At 41.8% G+C, this 24,471-nt stretch overlaps 1 protein-coding gene across 8 annotated transcripts in view; it reads right to left on the bottom strand.

The window, feature by feature from the left end:
• Positions 1-21,858, bottom strand: part of SLC4A5 (solute carrier family 4 member 5) — a 108,242-nt gene extending 86,384 nt beyond the window's left edge. For 5 of the 8 annotated variants that reach the window (XR_005372547.1, XM_038561722.1, XM_038561727.1 and 2 more), the window contains exons 1-2: positions 21,732-21,858; positions 11,301-11,514 (exon numbers count right to left, since the gene is read on the bottom strand). The gene's annotated coding sequence lies outside the window, so the exon portion shown is untranslated. Of the gene's footprint in view, positions 1-9,340; positions 9,475-11,300; positions 11,515-12,516; positions 12,714-21,731 lie in introns of those variants that run through there. The other 3 variants (XM_038561723.1, XM_038561724.1, XM_038561725.1) reach the window with 3 other exon arrangements.
• Between the last annotated feature and the right edge of the window lie 2,613 nt (positions 21,859-24,471).

Genomic DNA, 24,471 nt, shown 5'->3' with positions numbered 1-24,471 from the left:
TTAGCCACCCAGCTCTCTGCCTACTTGCCTGGTACAACACTAAAGAAGCTTATACCTCCAGGTGGGAGGTTGGAGGACTTACAGATTCTGACATTTGGGGGACCTCTAACAAATGGTGAGGGCTCCACCCAATTGCCCACCAGTAGTCTATCACTCAATAAGTCCAGCCTGTCAAACAGTTGTTTGGCAGCTCCACTCCAAAATGATAGCCAGCCAAGAATCATTAGAATGACAGAAACCAAAACAAACAGGAAAAGAAGTCCAGGGAAACAGGAGCAATGTAGGCAGCCAAAGAACCATTTAAAAAGCATGTAACTCATATCTGAAGACACTTGAAAGTAGCCTAGAAAAGACATCGTCTCCATAACAAAAAGAAAAGTAGAACGCTATAAACCTGGAACTTTTAAAGAATAAAGAAGAACTCTTGAAAATTAAAGATATGTTAGAAGAAAAATTTCAGTAAAAGAGTTGGAACAGAAAGTTGAAAAATTATGTGAGATAATTGAGCACAAACACAAATAATTTTTTAAATTGTAGGAAAAGGACAAGGAAATCAGAGGATTGATCCCGGGGTCTAACATCAAAGCAACAGAAGTTTTCAAAGAGATCAGAAAAAAATAATGAAGAGGAAATTATCAAGGACATGAGAATAAAAAAAAAAAAAAAAAAAAAAAAAGGACATGAGAATATTTCCCAAAACTGATGGATTTTAATTTCATGGTGGAAAGAATTTATTGAGAGCCCAGGAAAATGAATTGAAAACAAAATCCCCTCTAAGTATATTACGAAGTGTTAGAATATTATATTATAAAGAGAAGACCTTAAAAACCTTCCAGAAGAAGAAAATAAGTCACCTAACAAAGAATCAGACTTGAAAACCGGCATTAGACACAACAGAAGCTATAAGACAATGCAGTTAGGTCTTCAAAAGTGAGAAAATTATTTCCAACCTAAAATTGGAAAATACCAAATGTGAGGGTAAAAAAGGGACATTTTTTGGACAAGAAATGTCATAAAACTATACCATTTATGCACTTTTTTCAGGAAGTGGTTGAAGGAAGAACTCCAGCAAGATAGAAGAGCAACTAAGAAAGGGATATAGCATCTAGAAAATGGGATTTACCACATAAGATTGGCACAGGAGGCCCTGCAAAGTAGCTGTGTAGCAGTCCAGAGAGCAGTGGGTCCATCTAGATCAGGCTCTCCACAGGTTCTCCAAGAAAATTTTTTTTCAAGAATAAATAGTCATGGAAAGGAGGAGTGATTACTGAACACTATGTAACTCAAATACAAGCAATATTTATATAGTCATAATAAATAAAAATATTAATTTAACCAAAAACTGACATAAGCAGGGTTGGTATTCCACCAGTGTGCAGTATTATGCATATGTTGTTGCTTGTGGCTGATGTTCAGGTATCTATTCTGATTGGTCAGTGCCAATGCCATATGGGCTATTAAATATTTTTAATATCTACATTGGATGTAAGTATTTGGAGAGATAAGGATTTGTCAGGGGGATGGGAGTTGTAAGACACCTGTAGAGGACAGTGCTAGTTACTTGCCTGATGTCCATTCCTCTTTCTGCTCTGATTTTATTCAGGGCAGCAATGTGGCTGACTAAAAATAATCACTTACCCTAATGCCCTTCAACAATCTCTAAAGAGATATAAGAGAAAGAACCTAGGAAAAGATTCTCTTCCTGGGTGAAGCTTCCGCAGAAGAAAGCTCCTCCATTTTTTCTTCTTCCTCCCTGGATAAGATTGTCAGATTTAGCAAATAAAAATAGAGTTTTCCCAGTTAAATCTGAGTTTAATATGCACAATTAATATTTTTAGTATAAGTATTGCAGTATTGGGGACATACTTATACCAAAAAGATTACTTATTATTTATACAAAATTCAAATTTAACTCAGCAAACTGTACTTTACCTGGCAAACTATTTCACCTCTGTATCTGGAGCATAGACATTATACATGGAAGTGCATCAGCCATCTTGTCATCATGGGAATGAAGGCCACATGCTAATTGTGGAAACAAGGGGAGGAAGGATTCTGAACCTTAATGTCTTCACAGCACTAGACAGCCCCCACTGGTTTTCTTGTTATGGAGAAAATTAGGACACTTACTTGTTCAAATACTATAGTTAACTTTTCTGTTACTCAAAACCACACCTAGGTCATAGGACAAAAGACTCTGAGGCAGTATTTACTGGAAAAATAAAATTAGGTTCTGTTAATAAGAAAAACAGGGAGAATGGGCACTGAGTGGTCATGTAACAGTGTCTGCTACACTTTCCAACATCCATTCCCTCCTTGTCTTGCCTGTTCTGTTCAGATAGAGACACAGGGCCCTTCACTGCTGTATTCACCTTCCCCAACTTCAGGCACGAATTGTGATCTGCCTAAATTATTTGTGGCAATCGTGTGGCCTTTGTCCTAACCAATCTTAGGAGTAGTCATGTAACCCTATTAAGCTAGTGAGATTTAAATGGAAGTCCCTTGGGTAAGACTTCCAGGAAAGCTTTTATTTTCCTAATAAATAGTGACTGATGCTTCTGGAATGCACGTTTGGCCAATTACCCTCCCTATTTTCCTGCACAGACCTCGGTCATGAGACTTCTAGATGAAGCAGCCTTCTTGCAACAATGATGTGACAGGTATGAAGAGCAAAGGCTCAGGCTGAGGACAAAGCAGAAGGCTAGAACAAATCTTGGTTCCTGATAATGTCACTGAGCTCCAGACTGCTTATCTCTGGGCTTCCTGTTACATGAAAAGAAATCTACTTTGTATATTTAAATTGCTAGCTAAATTTTATGTTACTTTTAGCTGAAGACCTTCCCCGGGTGCCTGGTGGCTCAGTCAGTTCAGCATCCAAGATCCCCTCAGGTCTTGATTTTGAGGTCGTAAATTCAAGCCCTGTGTTGGGCTCCACAATGGATGTGAAGCCTACTTAGAAATAATAATAATAGGGATGCCTGGATGGCTCAGCAGTTGAGCCTTCGGCTCAGGGCGTGATTCCGGATTCCTGGGATCAAGTCCTACATAGGGCTCCTTGCATGGAGCCTGCTTCTCCTCCCTCTGCCTGTGTCGCTGCCTCTCTTTCTGTGTCTCTCATGAATAAATATTTTTTAAAAAAGAAAGAAATATTAATAATAATAATTTTATTTATTTATTTTTTAATTTTAAAAATAAAGACCTTAACTGAGATTTAACGGAATACTATGGGGAGTTCAAATGAATGAACTAGATTTCTGTGTGCTCACATGTATAAATTTCAAAAACAAAATGACACTATTTATATAAAACTTTAAAACATTGTTTTAAATTGTATTGTTTGTTGCTTCATTTATAAGCAATAGCAGAAAATCACCCAGAGGAATGAGACACACTAACTCAGTTTACTTCTGGGGAAAGGTAAGGTTTAATGATGATGTTTTAGCTGTATCTTTGATATTTGGGGGGGGGGGGTTAGTTGTTGGCTTTTTAAAAGATTTTATTTATTTATTTAAGAGAGAGAGAGAGAGAGAGAGAGGGCAGCCCCTGTGGCCCAGCGGTTTGGCTGCCACCTTCAGCCCAGGGTGTGATCCTGGAGACCGAGGATCGAGTCCCACGTCGGGCTCCCTGCATGGAGCCTGCTTCTCCCTCTGCCTGTGTCTCTGCCTCTCTCTCTCTTTCTGTCATGAATAAATAAATAAAATCTTTAAAAGAGAGAGAGAGAGAGCACTATCAGGGGAAACAGCAAAGGGAGAGGGAGAAGCAGGCTCCCTGTTTGGAACCTGATGTAGGGCTTGATCCCAGGACCCTGTGATCACGACTTGAGTCAAAAGTAGACACTTAACTAGCTGAACCACCCAGGCGCCCCTCTTTAATATTTTGGATAGAGATAGATGGATATGAAGCAAATATGATAAAATGTTAATATCTGCTAATTCTGGACAGTGGTAATGAATGTCTTACATTTACAAGTTCGAAATATTTTATTACTAACATTTTTAAATGAGTTCTTTTAAAGATTTTTATTTATTTATTAATGAGAGATACTGTAAGAGAGTGAGTCAGAGACATAGGCTGAGGGAGATGCAGGCTCCCTGCAAGGAGCCTGATATGGGACTTGGTCCTGGATCCCGGGATCACATCCTGGATATGATACAGATGCATCACATCCAGCATCACAAAGGCAGATGCTCAACTGCTGAGCCACCCAGGCAGGCATCCCGAGTTTTTTTTTTTTTTTTAAATAAGAGAACTCCCCAACACCATGACATACCAGTCTCAAATAAAATGGGCCAATTGAATACCCTGACAAAGAATGACTGGTAGGAAAAATCCTCACACTTTGATACATCATTATGAAATTTTAGAGCACTAAATGAAGATGAAGAAAAAAGAAACCCTAAAAAGTTCTAGAGTGAAAGAAACAAGAACAGGTCACCTACAAATGAATAAAAATCAGACTTATTTCTCATCAACAACTTGAATAACAAAAGAACAGTGCATCCAAAATTCTGAGGAAGAATAATTCCCAACCTAGCATTCTCTTCTCAGCCAAACTACCAGGCAAGAGAGAGGGTAGAAGACATTACAGACATGTAAGAAGTCATTTTACTTCTCTCTCATAACTTCCTAGGAAGTATGTTACCATGATGAGTGAAGAAGGGGAAGATAATGGGATCCAGGAAAGGGCTCCAAGCTGAAGAATAATGAAGGGAGGAGGTCCCCAGATGGTGGCTGTGCCACAATCCCAGTCCCTCTTCAGAAGTGCTAAAAATGAGGTTTCAGAAGGAGCCACCAAGGAAAAGACAAAATGCTAGAGATCTGATACATTCCTTGAGAATTTGGAACAATTTAAGACAGTGACAAAGACAGAAAATTATAGAAAGAAAGGCAATTAGAAATACCGGAGTGGGGGAGGGATTAAAATTGCAAGAAATTAAATGTGATTGTGGTACACAGTTGTAAAACATTGATTTTTTTTTTTAAGATTTTACTTATTTATTCATAAGAGACACACAGAGAGAGAGGCAGAGCCCAATGTGGGACTCAGTCCGGGGACTCCAGGACACGCCCTGAGCTGAACGAAGGCAGACACTCAACCACTGAGCCACTCAAGCATCCCTAAACATTGATTTTTGAATGATGATAGGGACGCCTGGTGGCTCAGTGGTTGAGCATCCGACTTCAGCTCGGGTTGTGATCCTAGGGTCCTGGGATCAAGTCCTGCATTGGGATCCCCACGGAGAGCCTGCTTCTCCCTCTGCCTATGTCTCTGCCTCTCTCTCTCTCTCATGAATAAATAAATAAAACCTTAAAAAAAAAAAAACCAAAGCAACAATGATATATCTACATTGGGCGAACGAAGAAGAGATGGGTGTGGTATAAGAAAATTATTTACCCATAGGTGGCTAATATTCAACTCTGATAAACAGCAGGATATACAATCTGTATATATTATCAGAGGGGGTGTCAGTAGCTAATAGAAAAAGCTAAAAGAACTTCAGGTGATCATCTTTAGGAAATGAAACAGTGGAATGTTTAGAAAGCTGGAATAGAGTTTTCTTATTTTTTATTATAAGCTCTTACATGTGTTACTTGATTTTTAATTATGGTCATTTATTATTTCTATTTTAAACATTTTAAGGCAAATAATTTGACACATATACTCTCATTATGTGATAATTATATCCTCCCAAAAATTCATGGTTAAATCTGTTTGTTCAAAGTGAATCATGTTTAAATATTCAGGAGAACTACAAAACAAAGAACCTTTAAGAAACTGGTTCACAGGAGTTCTCAAACATAAGCATGCCTAACAAGCATTTCTGGAGGGCTGGTTAAAACCTAGATTTCTGGATTCCACCCCAGAGTTACTGATTCTGTGGATCTGGGGTGTAGACTAAAAGTCTGCATTTCCAACAAGTTTCCACTTGATGCTGAAGCTGCTGATGATCCAGGGGCCACACATTGAAAGCTGCTGTTTTTTTTCTTTTTCCTTTTTTTTTTAAGATTTTATTTATTTATTCATGAGACACACACACACACACACAGAGAGAGGCAGACACAGGCAGAGGGAGAAGCAGGCTCCATGCAGGGAGCGTGACGTGGGACTTGATCCCAGGACTCCAGGATCACGCCCTGAGCCGAAGGCTGGTGCTAAACCGCCAAGCCACCCAGGGATCCCCAAAAGAACCGCTGTTTTAAGGAAATAACTCCGATTTATATTTTCTATGAAACTGAATCACCATACACAGAGTTTACTTCACACAAGCTTACATACATAACAATATCACGTCTTTGCTTTCAAACTGGGCATTGTGAACTGGTAAGCTTAGCAAGGACACACTGGTAGCTCCAACTGCTTGGTGATTTTTTTTTTTTTTTTTTTTTTGAGAGTTGCTATCTTCCTCAACCCTCATAGCATGTGGAGTAAAGATAAGCTGAGTAACAGACCCTCTTTCCCATATAAAACCACCGCCCAGGTGGGGTTCACTCCACCTCTCCCCAACCATAAACAGGAAAGGCCACGCGACCCAGCCTGGCCAATCAAATACTCCTCATCACCCCCATCACAGAGATTGGTTCCTCGCTGATCCCACGCCCAAAGCTGGGCAATCAGAATTTTTCCTAGAATGTTTCCATTTGATCCATCCAAAACCTGTCTGCTCTGGCTCTGGCTTTGGCACTGTGAAGCTGATTAGCTTGGGTGCCACTATGTTGCTTGCCCCAGGGAGGGAAGCATCCAAAAAAGTAGAGAAACAGAGTACTGGTAACACTGTAACTCCCTGAGTCAGTTAATTCTGAACTGGCCTGGCTAATACAAATGAAATAGAATTTTCCAGCATGTTTTAAAAACATATTCTTTCATATTTGAAGTACTATGGATTTTCAGACTGGGAGCCAAACAGAAGTGAGTGCAAAATGACAAATAGATGCAAACAGATGAAGACTTAACGGAACTATAGAGGCATAGAGATGTAATGTAGTCCATATTCAGGTAAATGCATACCTCCCAGTTCTGCACTAGTTCAGACCATTCCTTCCACACTTCCTCTGTACTGGAGCCTACCTCCTCACAACTTGAGAGAAGCTCCCTTCCAGGAGTATGCAGAAGTAGGAGAAAAACTCAGGCTGCCCCAGATCATCTTCAGCAGAAACCATTCATTTGAAACCACTCAAGTGAGTGCTGACTGTACGTAAAGTGTTTAGGTTAACTACTGCTGTAATCAGCAGCTGCACAGCTCATCACAAAAATTTCCAAAAGTGACCTAACCCTTGAAACAGAATTTCTATCTCCACCATTTTGTATAATATATATTAATTGAATGTCAGATATCTTGCTTTCACAATCTCATTTAATCCTGATTAAAATTCAGTGAGGTGCATAATTTTCACCCCCATTTTACAGATGATGAAATGGAGATTCAGAGAATTAAGTAATTTTTCCTATGTCACAGGGCCAGCCATGGCGGAACTAAGATTGAAATTGGATTCTCTTTGATTCCTCAAGCCAAGGAAGAAAGGAAGGCAGGGAAAGAGAAAGGGAGGGAGAAAATGAAGGGAGGTAGGGGGGCTAGAAGAGGAAATAAAGAAGTGAAGACTTGAGAGAGAGGTTGGGAAGAAGCCACAGACTTAGTTCTCAGCCCTTCCTGAGGTCTAGCTGAATTCCCATCGCCAAGACCTTCTCAATGCCTTAAAATAATCTCTTCGTTTCTCTTTAGCTAGCTTCAGTTGATTTGTTATTTGCATCCCAAGAATATTAACCAGTACAGCTATCCACTACAGTATGTTGCCAGAGAAATTTGTTAGCAACACAGCAGCTCCTGGCACGTAGCAAATGAAAGAACTTCTAACAGCAGTTTTTTCTATACCAGCACCTCCACTGCTTAACTCCCTCGTCATTATTCTCCCATCCATCTTTAGACCCTGGGGGGAAGTATGGCTTTACAGTGAGGGATCAGACCAAATTCTCATCAGTCCTGAGTCACTTAAGGGATCGATTCCACTTTACTGCCCCTGCCACCAGCCTGGAATTCCATCTTGGATCCCTCAGAGTACAAACCCTGCTGACAAAATCAATGCCCTCAGCCTAAGCCACACCAGGGAACAGACACTCAGGGTCCCTGCCCTAAGCAGCCTACATGCCCACTGCAGTAAGGAGGTGATGATACAGCCAACCTTATGGGCATACAACATGTTTTGACTATCCAAACCCTGGTGATTGAATCCTGGGCCATTTGACCCTGCCACCTCCCCAGCCACAGAGACACATCAGTTCAGTCCAACAAATCCACTTTGTTCCAGATATTTGCTCTAGACACTGGAAACAAACAGAATAAAATAGTTTATTAAGGAAGAAGGGCAAAATATGATAATAAATCCTTAGGATTAGACATCCATATGTCTGGGGAAAAAACTAGCTAGAAAAAGGTTGGGCCACATGCATCAGTCAGGTTTTCCTCCTATCCTATCCTTTAACCATTTGACCTTATTATGCCTAAGAACAGAGACCAGCCCAATGTAGTATCCAGTGAACTCTTGTGAGAGCTCAAAGTATTTCAAAAAAGGACCTCCCGGAGAGCTCATCTGGGATAATTTTGTGAGCTGAGTTGACAAAAATGACACGGGGTCATGCTGGGCTTTAAAGACTACGCCTGGAAACTAGAGAAAGGCCACCTTCCCAACTGATAGCTTATTCATTGCCTCTGGGCCCTGAGGACCTCACCCATGCATGCCCCAGAAGAGGAAGAGAAAACAAGTGAACAAAATATTCCCAAGCAAACCACCAGTAACCAAACCAGGTGCACAGTATCCAAACCTAACAACAGAAATGTGTAATGAAGGAGGCTAGCCATTATTTAGTTTCTATCCTGAGATATTATATCAACAGACATAATCTATTTTCCCATAATTTTCTGGGGAAGAAGCGAGTCTCGGGGTTTTTGATTACTTCCCATTCAAATTTCAGCCAGTCTTGTAAATTTAATAAAGGCCACAGAAATTTGCATTGCCTAGGAGAAAAAGATTCTCAGTTCCATCAGTTGAGCAGAAAAATGAACTCACTTGCCAGGGTATCAGAGAGTGAATTTCATGTCATTTCGGTTAAATTGCCATGAGGTTTTATGCCCAAAACTCAAGACGTCAAGGTGACTAATACAGTATAATCTTTGAAAGAAAAAGCAAATATCTAATGCTTGTTTGGAGGACTTATTAGCTTTCATGGTATTCTCCTCAGTGTGTGTGAAGCTCACTCTCAAATACTCTGTGTTCATATTGTCAAGGACATTTTTCTTATCTGCATAGTTTTGTCTACTATCTCTGAAACTCCAAGCTGCAAACTTACCTTCACGCTCTTAGCACTGGAAACCAGGATCCAAATCTCAGGAAGGCCAGAGTCACTTGCTTTGTTGCCGTTAGGTGGCAAGAAGGACGCTCTGTGATTTCCAGAATAGTATTTGGGGCATTGGAGATTGACTTGTGGGGCTCAGTGGCGGCCAGCCATGTGACCAGGGTGGGGGAAGGGACACTCCTGCAGGGCAAGGGACCCATGCCTACTCGGCTGACAGACCAGGGTAGAGCAAGGCTCTGAACAGAGCTGGCCATGATTAGAGACAGACAACTTTGCTCTAAATTTCTTTTTGGATATTAGCTTAGTGATCTTACTATGGCAGTGTTGTGTTTTAGCCTTGGTTTTTATTTTTTATTTATTTTTAAGATTTTATTTATTTATTCATAAGTTGACAAAGACAGAGAGAGAGAGAGAGAGAGGCAGAGACACAGGCAGAGGGAGAAGCAGGCTCCATGCAGGGAGCCCAGTGTGGGACTCGACCCCGGGACTCCAGGATCACACCCTGGGCTGAAGGCGGCACTAAACTGCTGAGCCACCCAGAAGTCCCCAGCCTTGGTTTTTAAATGCTTGTTTATCTCCCTACATGATTTCTATCCTACATCCTTTTTGGATTCTGTCTTAGAGGGATATTAGAGCTGGAAGAGACCTTACAGATGATCCAGCACTACCCCCCACCCCAGGCTCACCCATTTTACAGATGGGTCTCAGCACTTCCAGGGGCCTGCAGAGGCCTGGGTTTGGTATTGTATATTGGAAGACCCTGGCTTGCTGGCTGGCTGTACTTGTGGTCAAAGAGTTTATATAGGGGCTCCTGGGTGGCTTAGTCAGTTGAGTATCTGACTCTTGATTTCAGCTCAGGGTGTGATCTCAGGGTCCTGGGATTGAGTCCCACATGGGACTCCTGGATCAGCGCGGAATCTGCTTGTCCCTCTCCCTCCCTCTCTACCCTTCCCCTGCCCCCTTACTCTTGCATACTCTCTCTCTCAAGTAAATAAATGAATCTTTTTTAAAAAGGAGTTTATATAAACACTTGTACTTATGTTTATGTATCTATCATAATCTTCTTAAGACACTCTGAGATGATCTTTTTGGAGGGATTAGGGGACATCAAAGATGCTGAGACTTCTTAAGGCCAGAGCCACATGATAGGCTTCTAGTTCACATCTGCTTCTCCACCAAAATGGTCTGTGCTGGTTGCCTGCTAACCAAAAGAGCGATAGTGATAATGGTGGTGGAAATGGTAGAGGGAGCAGTGGTAGGTGGAATGGTAGCAGTGGCAATATGGTAGTTGGGCATAAATGGACATCACAAATGGAGATGGTGGAGGTAAAGATGGAGGTGATGAGGCATAGCTGGAGGTGATGAGGGGTTGATGGAGGTAGTGGAGGAAGGGGCAAGAAGATGCCCTGAATGACAGAGTAGGAGATTCTTGTTACTGATTATTATGCTGGTGATCCTGGATGAAGCTGACCTGCTATGATTTCAAGTGTGAAATGGTAAAGTCGTGGCATTAGAAGCCTGTAAGATCTCATTATGTCCTCAGAGCTGTATAGTCTTAAGATAATCACTTTACCTCTCTGGACTCCAGGTTTCCTGAAATAGAATTTGCACTAAATGGTATACTGTTAGGCGAAATTCATCCTTCTTCTAAGCCCTTTACCCTTCCCTATAAAGTAGTAGCTTCTGTCCTTTTGTGTTTTTTAATGTTTTTTTTTTTAAAGATTTTATTTATTTATTGATGAGAGACACAGAGAGAGAGAGAGAGAGAGAGAGACAGGCAGAAACACAGGCAGAGGGAGAAGCAGGCTCCATGCAGGGAGCCTGATGTGGGACTCTATCCCAGGTCTCCAGGATCACGCCCTGGGTTAAAGGCAGGCGCTAAACCACTGAGCCACCCGGGATGCCCAGTAGCTTCTGTCCTTTTGAAGTCCCAAAAAGAGTACTCTTCACTTACCTCTCTACCTCCCTGAGGATGAATGACTCAGGGAATTGGCAAATTGGGGAGAATAAAATGGGCATGTGCCATGACTCAGATCCTTCTGAGAACTGCCTGCTTCAGAGAAAGTCCAAGCTGTGCTCCTCTCCTCCTCTCTTCACAGTAAACTTCCAGGGCAGGTTTTTACCCTGAAGGTAGAGAGTCTTCGAGTATTGGGTAAACGAGGTTAATTCTGGGGGAAAAATTAGGAAGCTTCATTGTGGTTGTACATTCTAATCCAAATTCTCCAATCAGCTTTACATATTACAAAGTTATTTTGACTTCTACCTATGTGACTTCTGTATCCTATTTCTCATTTGATTCCAAGCAGAGAGGGAAAAATTGTAAACAAGTTTCATCTTCAAATCCCCATGCTGAAGAATTAATGAAAGAGCTGTCATAGAGTTGATTTGACTAAATGATCTCTAAATTTCCTTCAAGCTCTAACATCCTGTGATTCTACAAGTCTCTGGAGCAGAACTAATATTTGTGAAGCTGGGCAGAATGTTGAGACTCTTAGTGGACAACTTCCTAATCTCTTTCTCTCTTCTTTCCTGCTTTTCAACTCAATGAAGACATCTTCCTCTTCTCCCCCTCCACCAGCCCTACATGGCTTCATTTACCCCTATTCTGGTCTGGACCCCATGATGAATCACTTCACTCTTCCCTCATTGATACCCACAACCTCTTGTTCCTGCCCTGCCAATCTTTTGGTCTAAATCAGCCCCACTGCTATCTTTCTTTTCCTGTACTGAGCTCTCTCTCATCTCTGGAGAAAGTCTATGTTCAGAGGGAGAGAGGAGAGCCAAGACAGAGTGGTAGAAGTGTGTGTGTGTGTGCGTGTGTGTGTGTGTGACTAAGAGACAGAGTACTCCACATGGGCCCACTTCAATCACCAGGATGCTACAAGGAGGGAGGAAGGGCAAAGATTCTTAGTATTTGCAGTTTTGACCTCTGGGCTTCCATTTCCTTTGGAGACCTGGCAGACAGGGGTGGTTATTTCACAGGGACAGATTCCCTTCCATCTTCTGGCTAGATGCTATCTGAACCCCATCTAGGTTTAACATATGGTAGGGCTTAAGCGGGTTTGACATTGGGTCCTGGCATAGGGGGTGAAGTCTCATGAAGACAAAATGAGCTTTCTATCCCTGTGTTGGTGGGAACAGGGATTCATCTGGGGCCCAAGCAGGCTTACCTAGAGCTTTTGCCCACAAGAGGTTTTCCACAAGTTGGGCAAGCCTCATGCCAGTATGTGCAATTTGGGGCTCTCAGATTATTTATGCCAAGCTTTGGGAGGTGGTACAAGCCTGGCTGCCCCAGATTCTTGTCCGCTTTAGCTGCTTTTGAACTGTATCCAGGGTTGAAGAGGGAACATACTGTGGCATGTCAAGACTGTAGAGAAAGACAAGAAAATCTGAGAGATATCTTAAAGGGAAGCTGAGAAACCTGAAGAGGCCAGGCTCAGGTTATGCAATGGATGGGTTCTCTCCTTCTTCCATCTCCATTTACCCCCAATCACTGCTGTGGCCTGTGGCCAGCAATAGCACAGATCTTGGCTCACTCTGTACCAACCACACTCCACATCCTGCTGTTCCTCTAACATCCCAAGCTCAGTCCCACCTCAGGACCTTTGCACTTACTGCTTTCCCCACTTTCAGCTCTCTCATGTGCTCAGCTTTCTGGTCAAATGTCATCTATCCAAGAAGGTCGTCCCTGACCAGTCTATCTAAAATGCCCCTTTCTAGTCTTTAACTCTGCCTTATTGGCCTATATGTGTTTATTTCTTTGTTCATTATTTTCTCTCTCTTTAATATGGCAGGGACTTTGTCTTGTTCACTGAGGTATCCCTGACACCTATAAGATGGTTGGTTCGAATCCTAGCTCCACAAACTATGGGATGCTGAGCAAATCACCTATCTATTTTCTTCTTCAATTGCCTCAACTGAAAAATGGAAATATTAATCATACCTATCTCCATGGTTGCTATGAGAACTGATTGAATCAATGTATATAAAATCTTAGGTCAATGTCTGGCATGCAGAAAATGATTAGTATCAACTAGTAATATTATAATTATTATACTGCCAGGAAGTTCACACCATGTCTATACTGAGGAGGTGGGGAGTGGTATTCCTGGCGGTTTGCTGGAAAGGAGCAGTTATTGTTACTTCTCTGGGAACCAAAATCCTTCTGCAGGCCCAGACCTGGGTGGGACCCTTTTCTCTCCTTTGCATCTGCTCTCTGCTGCCCTCTGAAGGCCCTGAGTAGAGGCTGGCAAAAGAACTGTTAGGAACTCCACAGATGAGGCATTTCCCAAAGAAAAATGAGCCATCCCTTTTCTTAAGCAAGCCACACTCCCCAGGTGGCAAGCTTGGCCCTTGACAAGACTGCCACTGGAGCCATCACTTGACAAATTCAGTTAGGGATCACTGAAGCCACGGAGGACCTGCAGGTACCTGGGCATTCATTCTTCAGACAGGCTCCAGGAGGGACTGAGAACAAACCCACTTCTTCTTTCCCCTAGGCTGTACTTCTTGAGCCCAGAGACAGTGATCTGTCAGCCAACATGAGCCACCCTGTAAAGCCATCCCTCACCCTGTGCCTCACTCCCTCTTGAACTGTGTAACCATGTGGGTCAAGTGATCTTCATATTGTCAGCCTAAAATGAGAGAAAAAGCCACTTCTCTGAGGGTGGTGGTGATTCATTAACAAGAATCTGGGGACACACACACTGAGGAAAAGATATAATGGGGGAAAAGATTTCATTTTCAATAGTGACAAAACTCCTAAAACATCTGGAAATAAACTTGCCTAGAAATGCATATTTTATATGAGAATGTAAGAAATATAAAATAAGGTAACATATTCCTGAATGGGAAAATTGAATAGGGCAAATATATTAAATATCCATAAATTTATATAAATTTTAAATACCATTCCAATGACATTTTGGATAAAAATGACAAAAATAATGGTTAAAATATTAGCTTAGAATTTATGGAGCTCTTACTATGTGCCAGGATCTGGACTGAGAGCTTTACAAAATTACCTCAGTTAATCCTACAGCAACCCTATGTGATCATTATCATTTATGAAGGAAAGAGCTGGGCAGTAGTTAAGAGCAGGAGATCACATGACATTGGGCACTTACTTATGACCCCTGAGACTTGGTTTCCTCATCTATAAAACAGGAATAATGTGTTTCTGTTTAGGATTAAATGAGATAATTTGGAATAGTGCCTGGCAAGTGCTAAGCACTTAATTAATATGAACTACTGTTATCCACATTTACAGATAGGAAATTAAAGCTCTGAGAGGATAAAGGAAATTGCCCGTGTTCACATAGCTGGTAAATAACTGATCTGGCCTGAGGGATGGGCTTAGGGAGGCTTTCCTAAAAGATACAGAAAATTATAATATCATAATAGTTAAAACAGGAAGCACGCCTTATATAAGGCATTTATATAAGTCTTGCAAAATAATGTTGTGAATAATTAGCCAGTGCCTCCTATTGATGAATGAATGAATGAAGGAATGAATGAATGAATGGCCAGCCTGCTGGTTTCTTTACTTCCCTTCCTTTCAACCATCCAAACAGCCAGATCATTCCATGCTTTGCCTCAGGAGGGTATGTGAAAGCAGAAAAAAAGAGATAAAAGGAGCCTCTTCCCTTAGGGTAATAGGAAAGACTCCTAACCAAACTAGACTAAAGTATGGGAGAAGATGGTCATGATGATCAAGGCTGTCCCCTCCCCCTCATCCAAGGTGGCACAAAGATATGGAAAGAGACTTGGTGCTCCACAGGGACCTGCAGGTACCAACAAACAAGGACTAGATGGGACAAGAACAGATGATGTCAAATGTAGGAGGCCTTTATAGGTCCCTAAGAGTCCAGCATCTCACTCACTCTGACCCCGAAATGGATTTAAGTGTCACCATCTTTTTTAAATGGGGGCTCAGAATACAGATGGAAAGTGTTAGAAAATAAACTAATGTTTCTTATACATGTCAGTTTAGAGGCTGAAACTGGTATTCCAAATGATAGATTTTTAAAGACAATAGCATTGGAGAAATGCACTATTAAAAATTTTTCCATTTATTTTTTTTATTTTTTTTTAATTTTTTTTTTATTTATTTATGATAGTCACACACAGAGAGAGAGAGAGGCAGAGACACAGGCAGAGGGAGAAGCAGGCTCCATGCACCGGGAGCCCGACGTGGGATTCGATCCGGGGTCTCCAGGATCGCGCCCCGGGCCAAAGGCAGGCGCCAAACCGCTGCGCCACCCAGGGATCCCAAAAATTTTTCCATTTAGAGGAGCAGCTTGGGCAGTGGACAAAGGCAACAATATATTCATTTGTTGGACGCAGCACACTAAATGTGATTGTCCTTAAGACTGCGGTTGAACTTGCATCCCAGTTTGCCTTGGACAGCCACCATGTGCCCATTTGTCCCGGCTTCATTGTTGGTAGTACCCCCTTTCATTCTCAAAAGCCTTTCAGTCTGGACAATAAGTTATATGGTTACTCTGTTAAGATTTTAAAATTCAAGCAATCCTGTGGGTGAGCAACTCTTAGCTAAGCTCTATGAAACAGAAAGTAAGGATTTCCAGACAGGGGCAGCTGGAGGCCATTGGGGCAATAAAGTGAAGCCCCCAGAGAGCTGAGAATCTCACCTGGATGGGAAAGAAAGGGTTGGTAAGGTTGAAGGTCAGGTGCTGGAGTTAAGAGGACACTGCTGGGGTTAGAGTGGTATGTCTGAACTTAATCTTTCACACACATGAAACAGCTCAGAGTGACAGCGTGGCCCAAGCTATGCCCATATAAGCAGGCAAGAAATGGAACTGAGATTGCATTTGGGGTTAGGGACTAGACAGCTAGTGACAGACTTGGAAAGAGGAGATGTCTACTCTATACCCTTTTACTCCTATTGTATCTTGAATCTTGTGACTATATTACCTATTCAGAAACATATAGAAGCAAAATGGAAATTTTAAAGAACCCAGGCTACCTTGCTCATAGATTCTCTACACAAACTGTGGAATCATTTTGTCAAGTTTTTAAAATGCCATCAGTAAACCAAATGGCCTTTAAACATTTGAAAAGATGATCAACCTCATTTAAAAAGGTGGTGGAGGGGGGTGGGAGTGAATGGGTGACGGGCACTGGGGGTTATTCTGTATGTTAGTAAATTAAACACCAATAAAAAATAAATTAAAAAAAAAAGAAAAAAATAAAAAAATAAAATAAAAAGGTGGTGGGAGTTGTCTAGGTGGCTCAATTGGTTAAGCGTCTGCCTTCAGCTCAGGTCACGATCTCAGGGTCCTGGGATTGAGCCCTGAGTCAGGCTTCCTGCTCAGTGGAGAGTCTGCTTCTCTCTCTGGCCCTCCCTCTCTGCTCGTGCACTCTCTCAAATGCATAAATAGAAAGAAGAAGAAGAAGAAGAAGAAGAAGAAGAAGAAGAAGAAGAAGAAGAAGAAGAAGAAGAAGAAGAAGAAGAAGAAGAAGAAGAAGAAGAAGAAAATTAGAGCCACAGTGAAATACCACTTTTTAACTTTCAAATCAGCAAATATCAAAAGGTTTCATAACCATGACAGTGGAAGGAAATGGGCCCGCTTCACACAATGGCCAGTGGCCCTGCAGTTGAGCACAGACCCTTTGGGGCCACTTTGGCAATATTTATAAAACTTTAAAAATGAAAAAAAAAAATAAAAAAAAATAAACTTTACAAATGCATATACTTTTGGGTAGTAGCATTCTTTGTCTAGAAATTTATCTTACAGAATACTCCCACCTGTGTAAGGACATATGTGTGGTTTGGGGCAGTTACCCACCTCCCTGCATTTATATCAGGGGATTATCATAGGAATTAAGTGATATAATACATGGAAAAGATTTTAAAGGATTTAAGGATGACACATAGGAAGTACTCACTAAATTCTGTTATTACTACAGCATTGTTTGTGGCAGCAAAGCACTGGAAACAACCTGAATGTCCATCAATAGGGGACTGATTAAAAAAAGTTTTATCTATATATTGGAAAACTATGAAGCTTTTAAATAGAGTGAATACTCTAAACAGTGCTATGGAATGATCTTAAGAAGTATTGTTAAATAGGGGGGGAAAAGCAAAGTGTAGAAAAGTGCTTATGGCGTGCCACCATTTGGGGAGGGGCGGCAGGCATGCCTATGGGGGCATAATCTCTTCAAGGAAGAAGTCACAAGAATCTGGTTTCAGTGAAGATTCCTGGGAGCAGAACTGGGGGGCAGGTGCTCAGGGGCTGCTAGTAGAACCCTTTGTCCCTTTTATATTGTCCACATAGGGATGTATTTTCTATTCAAAAACAAATAAATTCGATTTCTAGATATATGCCCTAAAGAGTTAAAAGGCAGTGGCTCAAACAGGTACTTGTATTGTACACCAATGTTCATTACTCACAACAGGCAAAAGGTGGAAAACAACCCAAATGTTCATCTATAGATGAATGGATAAAGAAAATGTGATATCCGTGCAATTCAATATTAGCCTTTAAAAAGAAGGAGGGGGGAATCCCTAGGTGGCTCAGCGGTTCAGCGCCTGCCTTCGGCCCAGGGCGTGATCCTGGAGTCCTGGGATCAAGTCCCACGACTCCCTGCATGGAGCCTGCTTGTCCCTCTGCCTGTGTCTCTGCTTCTCTCTCTCTCTCTCTCTCTCTCTATCAAGAATAAATAAATAAAATCTTTTTTAAAAAGTTTAAAAAATAAATAAATCATCTTATTAAAAAAATAATAATAATTTTAAAAAAGACAAAAAGAAGGAGGGGCACCTGGCTGGCTCAGTCGGTAAAGCATGCAACTCTTAAGCTTGGGGTTTTAAGTTCAAGTCCTGCATTGGGTGTAGAGATTACTTAAAAATAAAGTTTCTTAAAAATTTTTTAAATTAAAAGGAAATTCTAATACACACTGAACCATGAAGACATCATGTTAAGTTAAATAAGCCAGACACAGAAAGACAAATACTGTAGGATTCCACTTTTATGGGTATCTAGAATAGCCAAATTCATAGAGACAGAAAACAGAACAATAGATCTGGGGCAGCAGGAAGGGGGAGTGAGGAGTCACTGTTTCATGCATATAGAGTTTCAGTTGGGGAAGAAGACAAAGTTCTGGAAATGGATGGTGGAGAGAATTGTACAGTTAATGTGAATGTACTTAATGCTATTAAGTAGTTAAAATGGTCAATTTTGTTATATATATTTTACTACAAAAATTAAATAATTTTAATTTAATTTTAAATAAGGTAATACATCACTTTAAATACTTTTTAAAAATAATCTTTTTTTACTTTGACTAGAGTTATGCTAGACGTAGAGATTGATTACAGGGAGCCATAAGGTATGAGCTACAACAAAGAATAAGCCCTAAAAAAAGGACCCTTGGTCACCAAACCCTGGCATTCTCCATGCCACGTGAACCTACTGTGCTGACTGGCTTCTGGGGGATTCCTGATACATAGCAAAGGTGAAAGGCTGAAGCAGGACCAGGGGAAAACGGCAACTTCATCCAAGATGGAAGAAAAAGGAAGAAGAGATGACAGGAGGACAGAAGCAGAGGAAATTCCCACTTGACTGTATATACTTCCTCTGTGAGGAAGTGAGGAGTGGGAGTGTGTGCCTTTGGGTGGATTTTGAGGGTAGCAGAAAGGTTGACCTTTTAGGGGTCAGACCAGGGATGTGTAAAAGAATTCCCATGTCCCCACTGAGGACTCCATTGAGGCTGGAGATCAGACATGTGTAGAGAGAACTCTCCCACTCCTCTCACCTCTTTTCCCTCCCCAGGCAACAATCCAGAAGCGTCCATAGACCCCTGCTAGCTAAATAAATGAGGAAAAGTAGAAACTAGGACTTTCCATCCAGACCACCAACTACCATAGGCCTCTCTTCTTCAGTAACACAAGGTTGGGATGGGAAGAGGCCTCAATTTTAAATTGAGATTGAAGTTTGGATTTTCATTGGGAACAAATGAAATTTGTTTCATTCAATTTTGAAATTTCATTCATAATTTCTGAAATTTATTTGGTCTCTGACTGAGACCAAAGGTGACCACAACAACCATGTGACTTGTCTAAATTTCATTCGGGGACAGAACAAGATCCAACCCCACAGAATAAATTTAAAAGAGCAATCATAGGTAAAAATCCAGTTGCTTTCTGATTTTACCCCTTGAGTCATGCTTGCTTAATGGAACAGTTACACAATACTATCAACTGTTACTTAACATTCATATATCTTGCACCTCCCACTAGATTTGTAAGCTCTCTGAGGGCAGGGCCCATGTATAAATTACCCACATATTGCAGCCCAGAAAAGTGCCTTGCATGTACACAGTAAGCCACAGGGTGTATGAATCGGTGCATGAGGACAGAGTCTCTGACAACATGACTAGTGTACACATGTACATATGGTAAAAACTGGCTAGGCAGCTAGAAGAAGCCAGGCAGGCAGTACTTTGGAAACTCAGCAGGGAATCTCCTTTCCTTCTGCCCCTCCCCCTGCTCATTCTCTCTTTCTCTCTCTCAAATAAATAAATAAATAAATAAATCTTAAAAAAAAAAAAAAAAAGACAGAACCTGTGTTCAAGGAATTCTGATATAAAATGAGATTGCAGTTTGCCCAGATTTAGGGTAAAAGGCACAGAGGCGAAGTAGGTATGGATTACCATGTTCTGTTTCTCTGTTAGAGCTGTGATCAGACCCAGCTCATGCCCTGTGATACCACAAGTGGACACTGCAGTGCCCCATTAGGCTTCAAACAAAGCTGAATCCATTTTTGAGTAAGGAATCTTAAAGGGCCCCTGTCTTTAAGATTATATAAAATGATCCAAATTATGTAATTCTGAGATAATAAATTAGGTGAAGACACACAGAGGCCAATTCCTTAGATAGAGAAGTATATCTCAAGTAGCTCAAGAAGCAAAGTTTTCTACAGATGAAGGTTATGAAAACCCAAGACCAGTTGATTCTGTTTTGGGAATGTTAACATTGGTGAACACACTCTGCCATCTATTTCATGTGACTACATCACTTGTGCTGAAGTATCTCCTTTATTGACATTGGCCTCCATCAGTGGTCACAGAACAGGGAGGTGAAAGAGAAGATATTTGAGCATCTCCATTAATTCGTCTCAGTGCTTGATTATTGCCTCTCTGAGAAGATTAGATTAACTCAGGGGAGGGTGTGCAGGCATTCAGTCATGCAACAAGCCACTTACTGAGCTTCTTCAACAGATGGAGAAAGATGGCTCTCCTCAGACTGGGCAGCCCAAAATGAGCTAGGGGGTTGAGGGGGAGAAAGGACATATTTGGTGGGCTGTTAAGATACTACTGAGAACATTCCTCAGCTCAGGCCCAAATCGCAGGAAAGTAAAAACAATAAATAAATAAAAATAAAAACAAGCAAACAACAATAACAAATCTTTCTCAGAGAAGCCCACAGAGCTAAAGGGCTCTGGATTTTTTTTTTAAGATTTTATTTATTTATTCATGAGAGAAACAGAGAAGCAGAGACACAGGCAGAGGGAGAAGCAGGCTCCATTCAGGGAGCCCGTGGTGGGACTCGATCCTGGGTCTCCAGGATCACACCCTGGGCTGCAGGTGGCACTAAACCGCTGTGCCACCAGGGCTGCCCGGGTTCTGGATTTCTAAGTTAGAATTTCATCAAGGGCTGAGTGACCCTTTCTTGGATAGACAACTCATCCCCAGGAGTCCTAATTTGTAAGAACTACACAGTCTGTCATATCTAGGAAGAGAGATGAGGACTAGCTCCCTGGCTTCTCAGGTATCACCTCCCTCCCATTCCCTAGAGCCCAAGAAGTAAGTGGGAAAGGCCACCTCCTTCCTGTGGGAAAGCTTAATTGAAGTGAGGATTTTTATATAAGTCTCATGTTTCCTGGACTCTTAGAAGCCTCCAAGAAGATGCTGGAAATAACCCTTGGAAGAAGCTCGAAGTAAGCAAAGAACCAACCACCATGACTTTCATGGCTGAAGAACATGGATTTAAGAAAGGCAGTTAGACCTCTGTGCAGAGAATATAACTAGATCTAAATCTCAGCCCCTCGGTGCACAGCAGACATTGCACAGAGGCACATGATCATAGAATGCAAGTAGGGGAACACCAAATAGCAATAGGACAACTTGGTCAATCTTACTTGTCCTTCACTATGTTGAAATAGTTAAAAATTAATTTAAACAACAGACTGCCCTTTATCTTTGCTCTCTAAATCTTGCACCGAACTTTAGTAAAAAGCAACAAAATTCTCACCTGAGCCTCTGTGGGCTGAAGGTTCCTACCTATTGGGTTCATTCTTTTACATCCCCAAACCAGAACCCACAACCAAGCTATTAACTCCGTATATTTAAAATCCACTCTACTCACCCTGCACAGTGGCTGGTTGCTCCGGGCCCTTGAATCTAATCCTTTAAGGTGGGCCCTGAAGTTGGAATCCACCCACCTCTCCTTTTTTCCTACCTCTGCTATTAACATAGCCCCTCCTCTGTTACCTCACCTACCAACTATTTCAGAACCAAAAAGTCTTTGTCTATTCACAGACACTGTAAAAGTAACATTCATTTTAAATTTTTTTAATCTAATGTCTGTGTCTTCCGCAATTCCTATTGGTTTATCTAATCAGTATGTCCTAGGGAGGTTTATTACTTGCAGCTTTAGCTCGTCCAAGCACAATGGAGCCAGCAGAGGCATTCCCCAAAGACAATTAACTCCTTTAAGACACAATCCTCAGGAAAGATGTCAGGCCTTTTGCCTCTTCTCTTCAGAGGCCTGAGATTAAGGAGCACATTCCATATCTCAGAGCCCCTCTAGCTCAGCAAACCTCAGCTCCTAACTCTTCAGAGAAGGATATGGACAAGAGAAATGAAGGTGTTTGAACAAATCAAACCCTGCAAGCAAAATGTTGCATACTTTGTGATTTTTCTAAGTTTTGTGCTGATTTTTGTCCTCGTTTTAACTGCTTTGTAAGTAGGAAAGATATAAAGAAAGAGTGGTCAGTGAGAAGAGGGCAGGGAGAAGGCAGACAGTGAATAGGAAATGAGGCGAAAAGAAGTGCTAGTGGGGGAGGGACACAGTGTGGGGGGTGTGGACTCACAGTGTGAGGGTGTGGGCTCAGAGTATGGAGGATGTGGGCACATAGTCTTGGATGTGTGGGCACAGAGTGTGGAGGGTAAGGCATATAGTCTTGGGGGGCAAGCACAGAGTGTTGGGGATGTGGGCACACAGGGTTGGGGATATGGACACACAGGGTTGGTCTGTGAGCATAGTGTTGGGGGTGGGCACACAGTGTTTGGTTGTGGGCACACAGAGTAGGAGGGGCAAGGAAGAAGAGCATGCTGAAATCTCTGATAACCTAGGCATCTCTGGACACCAAGTATTGGGCTCAGTGACACACACACCTTCTCTGATTTAACTCTCAACAGAACTGGCAGGAGAGGATTTTCATCCCCAGATGAAACCTTGCAGATATGGAAATTGAGGCTCAGAGAGTAATACATACCGTGGACTCATAGAGGTAGAAGGAAGAGCAGAGGTTGGAAGCTCCATCAAAAAATGAACTCCAATTAGAGAGGAAGACAAACCATGAGAGACTCCCATCTCTGAGAAACAAAGGTTTGCAGAAAGGGAGGTGGGAGAGGTGGGGTAACTGGGTGATGGGGACTAATGAGGACACATGATGAGATGAGCACTGCGTGTTATACTGTATGTTGGCAAATTGAATTTAAATAAGAGAAAATAGGGATCCCTGGGTGGTGCAGTGGTTTAGCGCCTGCCTTTGGCCTAGGGCACGATCCTGGAGACCCAGGATCGAATCCCACGTCGGGCTCCCGGTGCATGGAGCCTGCTTCTCCCTCTGCCTGTGTCTCTGACTCTCTCTCTCACTGTGTGCCTATCATAAATAAATTAAAAAAAAAAAAAAAATTAAAAAAATAAATAAATAAATAAATAAATAAATAAGAGAAAATAGAGAAAAATGAACTCCAGCCCTTTGCTTACACAGGCCCTATTATAGATCTGTTGAGTGTTTTTAGACCCATATTTCAGGATTTACCTTCTCTCTCAGATAGGAAATTTATCTTCTGGTATAAAGTCTTCACTCTAGGGATACCTGGGTAGCTCAGGGGTTTAGTGTCTGCCTTCAGCTCAGGGCATGATCCTAGTGTCCCAGGATCAAGTCCCACATTGGGCTCCTTGCATGGACCCTGCTTCTCCCTTTGCCTAGGTCTCTGCCTCTCTCTCTCTCTCTCTCTCTCTCATGAATAAATAAATTAAAAAAAAAAAAAAAAAGTCCTCACTCTATTCCTAGCTCACTGGGTTTCCCCCAGTGGAAAACCCATGCATGCAGCAGACATATGGGAAGGTGTGTTTTGGAGGCCATGGCTGAGCCATAATTTTAACCTTACATCCTATTTTCTTCCCACAATCCATGGAATCAAAGACTAGCAAGACTAGGATGACTGACTCACTTTGGTCTGCCTGACACTTTCCTGGTTTAAGCTCTGAAAGAACTGCAACCTAGGAAATGCCTCAGTCTGGAACAGATCAGGATAGCCTGGACCCAGAAGACATAGTCTCTAGCCTCAGGGAGTTTCCAGCCAGTTGAGGATTCGACAAATACATAAGCAGAAGAGTGCAAAGCCCCATAAAAAAGCACAAAGGGAGGGAGAGGCACAGTAAAAGAAAAACCATATGTGTTGGGAGGACTGATTCAATTCACAAATAGTCATTGCTTACCTTTAAAGTCCCAGGCTGTAGTTTAGACCCTATGTGTTAAAGAAACAATTCATGGAGGGCCTGGGTGGCATAGTTGAGTATGCACCTCTTGATTTCTGCTCCAGTCATGATCTCAGGGGCATGAGTCCCAGCCTGCAGAGGTCCCCACATGGGGCCTGGCATGGAATTCCATGTCAGGCTCTGTGCTGGGTATGGAGCCTGCTTAAGATTCTCTCTCCCTTTCCCTCTCCCTCTGCCCCTGCCCTTGCATGCACATTCACAGGCATGCATGCACTCGAAAGAAAGAAAGAAAGAAAGAAAGAAAGAAAGAAAGAAAGAAAGAAAGAAAGAGAGAAAAGAAAGAAAGAAAGACTTCATGGAGAAAATGGCCTTC

The sequence above is a fragment of the Canis lupus genome, chromosome 17 (genome assembly GCF_011100685.1).
Source record: "Canis lupus familiaris isolate Mischka breed German Shepherd chromosome 17, alternate assembly UU_Cfam_GSD_1.0, whole genome shotgun sequence".
NCBI classification, from domain to species: domain Eukaryota; kingdom Metazoa; phylum Chordata; class Mammalia; order Carnivora; family Canidae; genus Canis; species Canis lupus.
Note: the sequence above shows the minus strand (reverse complement) of the source record. Positions and strands in the feature narration are given on the sequence as shown.